The sequence below is a fragment of the Helianthus annuus genome, chromosome 17 (assembly GCF_002127325.2).
Source record: "Helianthus annuus cultivar XRQ/B chromosome 17, HanXRQr2.0-SUNRISE, whole genome shotgun sequence".
NCBI lineage: Eukaryota > Viridiplantae > Streptophyta > Magnoliopsida > Asterales > Asteraceae > Helianthus > Helianthus annuus.
The window spans coordinates 173,978,888-173,990,811 of NC_035449.2; positions in this window are offsets into that span (position 1 = coordinate 173,978,888).

Below are 11,924 nucleotides of genomic sequence, written 5' to 3' on the forward strand. Positions count from 1 at the left end.
AGGCACTGTACGGGAGGAAGTGTCGTTCACCTCTTTGCTGGGCTGAAGTGGGTGATAGTCAGATCACAGGTCCTGAGATAGTACTCGAAACTTCAGATAAGATCGTGAAAATCAGAGAACGTATGGCAGCTGCTCGTGATCGTCAGAAAGCCTATGCAGACAAGCGTGCCAAAGAGGTAGTGTTTGAAGTGAATGACCGAGTCATGTTGAAAGTCTCACCGTGGAAAGGGGTTGTGCGCTTTGGGAAACGTGGCAAGCTAAACCCACGTTATGTTGGGCCGTTTAAGGTTCTGGAGTGTATCGGTAAGGTGGCTTATAGGTTGGAATTACCTACTGAGCTGGGTAATGTTCACGATGTATTCCATGTATCACAGTTAAAGAAGTGTTATGCTGACGACCCATTAACGGTACCTTTTCAAGAGTTAAAGATTGACGACAAGCTGCAGTTTGTTGAAGAACCTATCGAGATCATGGACCGTGAGGTCAAAGTGCGTAAACACAGTCGTATTCCCATCGTTAGGGTTCGTTGGAACTCAAGACGCGGACCGGAGTTCACGTGGGAGCGCGAGGATCAGATGAAACTAAAGTACCCTCATCTCTTTCCCAAAGACAAAGCAGAGTCAAGCAAAACTAGTGAATCTCGGGACGAGATTCTCCTTCAAGTTGGGGATGATGTCACACCTGAGCAAAATCTGCAACAATCTTGAATTCTCACTTCATTCTTTCGTGCCTACTTGTCAAATTTCGGGACGAAATTTCCTTCAAGTTGGGGATGATGTGACAACCCGTACTCCCAAGGTTAGCATCGCTTAAATTCCACAACCCTTGGCGTGTGTCCGTGTGTCTAATTGTTTTTATTTCACGGTCATATGAGGCTTAATATGTTGCGCGCGTGTTTCATTGAATGTTATTCGCATAATTCGTATGCTCGATATCGTCGTATAGGTCTAGCCGACCACTTAGGTTGTATATGTGTACGGGCATGGTAAAGCGGGGTAAGAATGGACTTTTGTTAGCAGGCCTTGTAGTCGAATCAGAGTCGAACCATGCACTAGGAATTCACGGGTGGGCCTCATAACACAAATCCACACTATATGGAATTTTGATTCAACTTATCATTGTGCCTAGTATGTAGAACCGGCCCAACCCTTAAATTAATAAACCACCGGCCCACTTTATGTTAGTATTAAATTAGAATACTTGAACCCACAATATCAAAGTATCAACCCTAATTTCTTTGGAGTTGCGGCAACAGGAGACACCCCCTTCTTCACACTCGAAACCAAACCTGTGCCTTTGTCTTCGGTTAGTATATTAAACGCATGTATTAATTTCTTGGTGGTTTTATCGATGGCATGAACATGCGATTTTATGTGATAATATATATGTTTATATTGTATGTGATAGAATAGGTTTGACTATTCTTGACTGTCATGATAATGATACATGTTAGTATTGAAAATTGCAAGATAGGGGCTCTCGATGTTTGTGTGTGCATGGAGGCAAATCATGTTCATCTTATTTATATTAAATGGTTTTTAAAGGTCCAATAGAGTGAGGGTTAAGTGAGCCAAGGGTCCAATAGTATGATGGTATTCATGTGCATGTGCTTGAATGTTTGCTAGTGTCAGAACATGTATTAGACTATTAGTTGACTAACAAATCAAAAAGCATGATGTAATGGTCTTGATTTCTATGCATTGCACGTGATATCTATTCTGCATATTTTTAGAGAATGATAACATGTTTGTGTTTTTTTTTTTGAATGCAAATTGAAAGATTATGATATAAATAGTGGGTCAGATATAAGATAAAGGGGAGGTTGAGGAATTTCAAACTTGGGCCGGTTATATGATTATATCCACGGCCAGAACCCAGTAATTCTTTTGTGCCACGTGAATTGGGCTTCAGGTAATGGACCGAATACCGGAAGTCAGCCATACGTTTTGGTCTGAGCGTACGGGCCACACACTAAGGGATTGTGTGATTGATTGAATTATTGTTCATGTAACACATAAAACTTACTTGTGTATTAATAAATAGAATATGAATATGGCAATGTGTCTGCTTGTATGTAACTAGTGTAGTGAGAATGGAGAATATATGAACGATGTGTTATGTGACCTCCAAACAGTTGTTATAAGCATAATATGGGACGAACGTTATGATCTGCCATGATAAGTTGTTAATTGGGAACACGAATATGTGTTATGAACCACTATGTGCATTGAATGACTAGGGGATATATTGAGATCTTAAGCATAGTATGCAAAGTGTTTATCATGTGATTTAAGTGTATGTGAACTAACTGTTATACGAAACCATCATAGGGCTTGCTTGACCAATTTTGTTGAACAAGTAGTTAATCTTACCGAGCAAACCCAAGGTGAGTTCACTACATTCGAGCATGCGTCCCAGTGGTTGGGGACAGTCAGTGGTTTGGGTAAAAACGGGTATATTGGTTAATATTCTCACCTATCATCTTTTGTAAGTCCCTCATAGGGTATTAGTTAGTAGCGCTACTTAGGTTTGGCACCCTCACACCGCTCCTGTAGAGGACGGAGGTGAACTAATGACCCAGTCTGGCCCAGTACTAGATAGGAGTACGTGGGAAGGGCAGTCGTGTATTTCAGGAGCCGTCATTGTTCGGAATTGAGATATTAACAATATTACTTGCATTGGTTATTGAACTGTTTTATATACAACGGGTAACAAACGTTTTCTAAAACTGTGAACTCGCCAGCTTTGTCTGATACATGTGTTACATGCTCGCAGGTCCTTAGGTACTTGGAACGCGGGAACTTGCTGGCTGGAGGGCGCGAGTGGTCATGGTTGCCTTGCTGAGTTATTTCACAAACATTTATTTACTTTGATTGTGTGAAACATATACTTTGTGATACGTTAATGCTTCCGCTGAACTTATGGTTTTTGAACAACTTATGTTTGGGGATTTCAGTATTATTAAATGATGAAACTTTATTTCAAACTGGTGATTCAATGTAATTGGTGGCTCATTGCTAGTCGTCACACGCCTAACAGGGACACTCCCTAGGTGGTAATTTGGGGGTGTGACAGTATTCCCCGAGTTCGGGTGGTACTCAAACATCCTATCGAAATCACGACTAATAACAAAGGATAACCCAATTTGAGCAGCACTTAAACATTCATCGGATAGTTTAAATCTATCGGTCATTGAATCGTAGCAGCGATTGAGTTAATTCCTGGTATCGTAGCAGCGTTTCATGCTAGTGTGTGTTTTTATGGTAAACTGAAGCTTTCTCAGTGTATGAAGTGAATTTTGACGTCGAAACAAGCAAACTGTTCAAGCCCAAGGCCCCTGGATTTATAGCCTGATTTGGACCCGCCCGCGTGTCGCGACAGGATCCCCGGGATCTGTCGCGTGTCACCTACTTCGTCACCTACTTAGGCCTGCTGAGTTGACGTTTTATGAAAATTCATTTTTGACAACGAATTGTGTAGATAATATCGAATGGAAAATGCCCCCCTGAGTTTTAGGGGCCCTGATCCTAACTCTGATTGTTATGAAAATTTTAGGGTTTATGCAGCATTACTTGGGGTCTCAAATAGAGTTTCTTATTTGACAAAATAAAATAATAAATAACAGTTTTGGGGTGAATCACAAAAAAAAAAAGAAATAAAATGGTGAGAAAAGAGAATGTACCCACTTTGTAACTTTAGGGTTCAACTAGAAAATCTCCTGGTAGAAATTTTGGGTATAACTTTTGGGCTATTAAAAATATATAATGCACTCGTGGTAAGTATAGTACCTCTAATTCAACCTTATCCCGATGTCCCGAGACCGAATCCCAACGAACTTAGCCGGGCAGAACCCTGACATGAGTTATGGGTTCCAGATCAATCGGAAAGGGTAGCGGTGATCGGGAGTTACAATATTTAAAACGAGGCATGGCTTTATTATTTATTGAATAATAAATATTTAGGGAGAGAGAGGAAGTTTGGCGATTTCTAGTGAGAGAGTAGAAAGAAGAGGGCCATCGAATTGCTGAAGTTATGTTCTGTATTTATACTATACTAATATGGCCACCTATTCATGCATAAAAAATGAAATGTTATCTTATTTTATTTAAATGTTAAGTTTCATCTTTATCTTTTCTTGTGAAAGACACGTATGAGTCATATTAATACATGTAAGATATTTTGAATTAGGATTTAATTATTTTATTTCTTTTTTCCTAAATATCTCGATCATATATACATATATATATATATATATCAAATTCACACATCAAATGTTTAAATTTATTATTATTTAATTCTTAAAATTAATTCACCTGCTTCACTTATTTGCCTCGTATAACTTTTAAAATATGACGTTTTAGAAAACAATAGATATGTCATTTAGAACGAGAATATTTTTGTCTACATTTTGAAACAAGTTTCATTAAAAATAGAGTAGGTTCAAATACAATGTATTTTTATAGTTTAATTATTAAACGGTTCCTGTGCCCGTCCAGGTACTTCATATTTCTAGTGGTCAACTTACCCGTAATCTACCCGTCTATTAATATAAGTTTTGATAGACTTTTATTTTATTAGAAAGGTCACCCATATACAGGTCAATTAATTAGAATAATATTTCAACCAACTATATATATATATATATATATATATATATATATAATAGTGTTTAAAACTATTTGGGTTGAATATTTATATTAAAAATAAACTAGTTACTAGTGGTTAAACCCATAATTCTTATATGATAAAAATAGGAATGTTACAGTTAGACAACCTACAAGTATTGAGACCATCCAAGCTCACCATCTTCAATATGGTGGGACTTGTGTTTAGGTGAAGGTGTGAACCATGGAAGCGTTGGCTTTCCATACTTGTTCTACCACCTCCCTTGATGTTTTACTATGTTCATCCAAGTAGTTTCCAAGACTCAAAGTAACACAACCCCGCCACACCTCCAACATTTACCATGATGGATATGGAACTAGTTATATTCTTACTTGGCTACTTGGCAAACTAGTACCGGGTTATCAACTATGTTGATAAACTTGTGCTTTGTTGAATTCATACAATGAGGTTTAATGGATGCTAATCATCCTACCTCCATGCTTGACTTACATGATGTTACATGATATTACATGATGGACTAATAATAACATAATCCATATAATATACAATATATAACCGAATTCTTGATGTAACCAAATTATGGTTAGACGTCATGAACTTAGGTTATGTTATCTTCGTTCTAAATTTCTCATTTGTGATTCTAATGGGCAAGTTAGGACCCATGAAAACACATAGAAACTTAGTATCAAAATGAGTGTTAAGAAAAGATATATATTTTCGTGTACATATATACTTTCATTCATAAATTCCGAATCCGAACTCTCCACAAACTCCGAATACTCACATACCTTCATTTCCCCAATGTAGGGTAACTCGGTGTTCCAATCTCAAAAACTCGTCAAACTCTTAGTTAATCGGAAAGCTACCAAAACCGTGAATCTACATCACCCTTTTTACTTTTTTGACACTTTTTGGGTGCAATACTTATTCATTATTAAAAGCGCACACATACACTTACAAACATGCTTACAAACAAATGTTCCAATATACATGTGTTGGTGCATCCGTCTGTCAACTTCGTCTTGTATCGAGTCTCGTACAGAACTAGATAGATCAGGGCATGAAAAACAAGAAAGTGGAAATTAGAGGTGATTCCGCTTGAAATGACATCAGGTCATTTCAAGCGAAACCTAAATGATTCTAATTTCGCTTGAGTTAAACATGCATATTTCGCTTGAATCAATGATGATAATTCCGCTTGAGACATGTTCAAGCGGAATCAGGATGCCTATATATAGGCCATTCAAGCGAAATCAGAGTAATAGTTTTCCGGTTTGAGCCACGAAGTGCTGCCGAAGCAGCGACTCGCTGTAAAACGTCATTATATCAATAATATCGACAGTTTAAAGTGATATTCTTGTTGAATTGAACTCAATACGTCTATTTCCGCCTTTCGTATTGAGTAAAACTCTTCTGATCGACTCGTTCGGGTCGCAAAGGATTCTACAACATGCTTGATACGTGATACTAAAACTCATACATGTTAGAAACTTATTTCCTTTATACTCGTCAGTAACTTCGCACGAGCCTCCCTTAACATGTATAGCGCTATAGGATTAACACACTGCCCATATTCTTGTGGTCATGTTAAGTCAAACAAAACGGTCTTGTTGTTGCTAGGACAAGATTACGCTAGCGGGTAACTTTGGGTTGAAAATTATAAGTTGCATGCTAGTATCGCATATTAAATCCTAGTTTGCGATTATGCCATGCGGATTTGTTTAAAACGTTTATACTTATGCTAGTAATCAAACTTGTATGCTTTCCAATACTTTATGTGTTGACATGTACTTTAATACGTATAGCAGGAAATTGATGATGATGAATGGAATCTACTAGGATGACTAGAAACCCATATTAATTTAGTACATGTTTTAGTTTGTTTCTTTGATTTAACTTCTTGTACTTGTTTCAAAACAATGTGTTTTGCTTTAGTAATGAAATGAAATGTTATATGAAATGCTTATCACAAATAGTCGTTATGAAGTCTCTTGCAATCTATTTCGTCCCACCCAGATGTTTCCGCCATCGGTTGGTATCGCAACCCCCAACCCCTACCCCGGGGGCGGGTGCCACGAGATCAGATCAAGTGGTATCGGTGTTTATTAATTTAGAAGCGGAATTTAAACATCAGGACCGTAGTTAGGAAATATTATCAGAGTTTAAAACACCAAACTTTTATCATAAATAAATGGGATAAAACCCCAAGTTTCAGACATAATACATTGGTACATTTATAGGGATAAACCCTAAATATTGAAAACATAAACTCCTAGTTATTAAGGTAACTTTTATAGCCTCTTCTTTAAGCCATCGGTGCTCTCCAGCTGGCTTCTATTGGCTTCACACTAAGTTACCTTAAATGTGTTTTAAAAAGACTTTATCAGCAAGAAATACCGACGAGTGCATTCCAATTTGTAAAACATCAGTTGTTATTACGTTATAGTATTAAAGGTGATTACAACGTTTATATCTACCCAATTACTCATTCAGTATGTGTCACTCAACGGATCTGTGACTATGGTCATATCACACAATGGATACTCGTGCCCAATTGTGAAGCTAATCAAGTACTGTATACAACCCCATAATACTGGCAGGAATTGTAGAATTACAAAGACTTAATCATTGTAATTGTAATTGATAGTTTTGGGAAAAAAAATTGAAATAATGGCCCCAAACTGTGAGAAAAGGAGAATGGCTCACAAAAAGGGTTTACAAAAAGAGAATGCACTTACATTGTAGACTTCGATAATATTATAGCTTTCTGATGATTCTTCTGGTTATTATCTATTAAAATTAGACAATGCACACGTGTTAGTAAAATAACCCAAATCACATTAGCCATACAACACGAGACAGAACTCCAACGAACTGACTCAGGCAGAGCCTTGACATACGTTACGGAGCCCTAGATCAATCGGGTAGGGTAACAAATACGTGATCGGAGGTTATAATACTTACCACGAGGCAGAGCTTCACTTTTTAGGGTATTATTCCCGAGTATTTCGCCTATTAGAGAATTGAGAGAGAGAAAATTATGAATGATGAAGAATGAGGCCAAAACCTCAATTTATAGGCTGGAACAAGGGTGGCTCGCGCCCCGCGAGTCCCTTCGCTTCATCCTTCGCGGCCCGTGAGAGGCTAGGCTAGGCCCTAGCCTTGGTTAGTCAACACTATAGACCTAACATCCATCAAGACACGTGGCGGCCTAGGGTTCCGGCATACCCGGGGCTGTCGCGCCTCGCGACTTGCAAGCCCAGGAGGGTCGCGACCCGCGAGCTCCTCTATTATTTGTTTTTATATGATTTTGTAATTATTAATGTTATTTTGGTATAGTTTTCACATACTGGTTATATTTTAAGGCGTTAGGGGTATCAAGTTAGGAGTGTTGTTATAGTTGGGGTGTGACAAGCACAGTTTTGTTCCTTTCACAGTTTGCTTTTATTGAAGATAGATTCATTTTAGATGGTCCATTGATTTTAAGTGAATCGATTTCTTGGGCGAAAGCAAAAAAGAAAGAGGTGTTGATCTTCAAAGTCAATTTCGAACAAGCTTATGATTCAATTAGTTGGGATTGTCTTCTAAAGAATCTTAAACTAGTGGGTTTTCCTAAGAGGTGGAGAAAACGGATGGAGGTTTGTCTGAGATCAGAAAGAGCTTTGGTGATTGTTAATGGTTCTCTTACCGAGGAATTCTCGTTATGGAGAGGTCTTAGGCTAGCGAATCCTCTCTCTTCTTTTTTGTTTATTATCACTTTGAAAATCCTTGAAGTATTCATGAGCTATTAAAGGTGGCTTATTGTCAGGTATATCTTTTTCAGGTGAGGGTCCTATCATTTCTCACTTATGCTACGCTGACGATGTGGCATTTTTGGGTGAATGGGCAGAATCTAATTTAAAAAATCTGAATAGTATCCTTAGATTTCTATCTATGGTTACGGGTTTCAAGGTTAATTTGAAAAATAGCTATTTATATGGAGTTGGAGTTCGCAACAAACGGGTTGAGAATATGGCGGAGCTGATCAGGTTTAACGCGGGTTCTTTTCCATTCACTTTCCTTGGTCTTCCTATTGTGACCAACATGAAGTGCATAGCTCATTGGCAAGTGATTGTGGACATATTCAATTCTAAACTAACTTCTTAGAAGGCTCATAATCTTTCTATGGTGGGCGCATTACCCTTGCCAAGGAAGTTTTAGGTAATCTTCTGATTTGTTATATGTCATTGTTTAAAATTCCTAAAAAAAGCGTTGAATACTTTGGAGGGTATTAGAAGGGGATTTATTTGGGGTAGCAAGGGGCGGGGGAGAAATAAGATTAAATGGGTTTCATGGAATCGCATCACCAAACCAATAGAGGTAGGGGTCTCGGTTTAGGATATTTACAAAGTCTAAACTAGGCGTTGGTAGCAAAATGGCTTTAGAGATTAAAAAGTAACCAGGAAGCTTTACGGGTAAAGATTATCTCAGCTATTGATGGCTCAAAAGTTTTTTTCAGGTTTGGTTCTGGTTAATGTAAGATTAAATATGTTAATAATGTGATATTTAATCTTGTAGTTGTGTAATCATTTATACAATATATAGATTAAAATATATTATACTTATTATATAATTAGTTGTAATTGTTGGTGGACCATATTACCCTTATTAACTAATTAGATTTACTCTTGGGTGTATATATAAGGAGATAATTAGAGAGATTAAAGGTTACACAACTTATCATTATAATAACATCAAAATTCATCCCTCTCCATCTCTCTCTCTCTCTCTCCATACGAATTACAACCCTAGAATTCATTATTACCATCAAGAACTTACACCCTAAGGAGGAACCAGATCAAGCTGACAACTATGTCAAACTCTATGGCTGCATCCCTGACTGGATTCTTTACTGGCATGTCTGTTGTTACAGGTATTTCTACATGTTTTCCATTATATTTATACAAAACTGATCAACAATTAATTCACAAATTAAGAGAATTTGGAAATATATTGTTTCGGTTCTAAATATGTTTAAAGAGATAGGGCTAGATGTTGAGAATATTCTTGTGTTTAAAGACGATAGATGGATTTGGTACAGTTTTAAAAAAGATAGTTCCTCGGTCTCGGAACTTAGGTCTCAAGTTATGAAGAAATGAAACGAAGATCCGAATGGTGTGGCTTTTAGATGGAACAATTGGATTCCTCTAAAGGTAAAATTGTTTTGTTGGAGAGTTTTTTTTTTTTTTTTTTGGAAGAATTCCATCAAAGGTGGGATTAAGTCATAGGGGAGTTAAAGTTGGAGATGTTGTATGTAGTAGTTGTGGTTTAGAAGATGAGGATCATAACCATATTTTCTTTTCTTGTGTTTGGGCTAAAGCTATTTGGTGGAATGTGTAGGCATAACTTAAGTTAAGCGGTCTGGAACTATTGAGTACAGGTGTTGAGGCTTTGTGACTGGAGGAGGATGGTAGAAGCTAGTTTGTTTACTACAATTTGGAAGATATGGATTTACAGGAATAATAAGATTTTTGAAGTGTATTCTGTGTAGAGGATACTGCGAAACCAGCGATCACTTGCTCGTCTCGTGTGAATTCGCTCAAATTGTTTGGCTAGTGGTTTTCCAGTGGTGTAAAACTGACCCAGTTATCGCTTTCAGTTTACAGGACATTCTTGATGCTCACCAGAGGTTCGGTGGTTCGGAAAAGAAGAAGAAGGCTTTTCACGCGATATGTCTAGTGACTTTATGGAGTATATAGAATCTCAAGAACGATCTAATGTTCACTGGGAAATCTAAATCCATTGCGGATGTTGTGGAGGAAATCAAAGTGAAAAGCTTATTATGGGTAAAGCATCGTGCAAAAGAGGTGAATATGTCTTGGGACCAATGGAGAGTTTTTAATGTTTTTTGATTGTTTTATTGTAGATTCGGGTTTGGTCCATAGTTGGTTGTAAGCGTCTGTTTGGTGTATGTATATTTGGTGTTAGCTGCTAGCTAAATATAAAAAAAGGTGTTTTGTTGGCCGTTCAAAAAAGAATAAGATTTTTGAAGATAAGTGGGGGGTGGTTCCGAAGATTGTTGAAGGAATTAAGGACTCTTTTGTGTGGATAAAAAACAAGTCTAAGTTTGGGGACCTTGTTTGGGTTTGGTGGTGGGATTTTAGTAATAGATATTTAAAATTGTAATGTTGTTGTCGACTTGTCGTTTTTTGGGACTTCCAATGTCTAGTTGGCCCCGCCTTTGCCAATAAATTTTGTCATTTGGTTATTAAAAAAAAGTAACTCATATACCGTCTAAAAATACCCAACAAGTATTAGTTTCCAAAACCAAGCTTGCAAAGAATGTTTTAAATCATTAAAGGTCTTGCATGTGCATACTTTCCCAAACTACCCTTGGGCAGCTGGTTCTTTCATATATGCATCTTTATTTAAATTACTTATATGCAAAGGCATTCTTGACATGAAGCTAATGAAGTGCCTAATTGTATATTGCAACTAAGGAAATAAGTAACCAAGTTTGGTAACAAGAGAAAGTATCGCACAATAATCTACACCATCTGACTAGGCAACCAATCATTCTAACATTTGGAAACACTTTAATCATAAATTGAAAGATACTCAAATTTAATCCTCACTTGTGTTATTTTGTTGCATTAGACATTGATAGATAGAGCATAGCCTTCTTGCAGAGGTGTCAGGTTCTATCCTGAGCCCACCAGGGTTTTCGTCTCACCGTGTGTTACGCTAGAGAATGTTCTGCTCTTGTGGTGACACAATGGTCATCAAGTGGCTGTTGGCGGTATAGTTTCCCGGGGGAACATCCAAGCCAAACTCTAAAGCGAACGTGGGCCGAGTGAAGATAACATAGTCTGACCGGAGTGGGGCAACGGGACTCTTCAATTTGAGGAGTGTGATAGCCTAATACAAGAAAGCAGTGGCAGAGCTAGAAAAAAAAACCAGAGGTAACCTAAATTTTCTTTTACCTAGGTCCGTGCCTATGAATTCGAAGACTCGTAAGGGGCACTGTTAAGCTGTATATATAAAATGTATAATTACTAGGTTACATTTAATAAAAAAAAATATTAAACAATTAGTAATAAGTTTATAAATTATAATATGATATTTTGAGATAAGATATAACTAAAAAACTGAACTGCAATTTTACCTCCTGAGGTTTAGGGTGATCGGCATGTCTACCCCCCCCTCCCTAAGGAAATAATTGCAATTTTACCCCCCAACATTTGCTGTTATGTCGCAACTTTACCGCCCAGCGTTAATTTGGCTAACTGATCAATTAGATTTAATTTGAAATGAGTAGT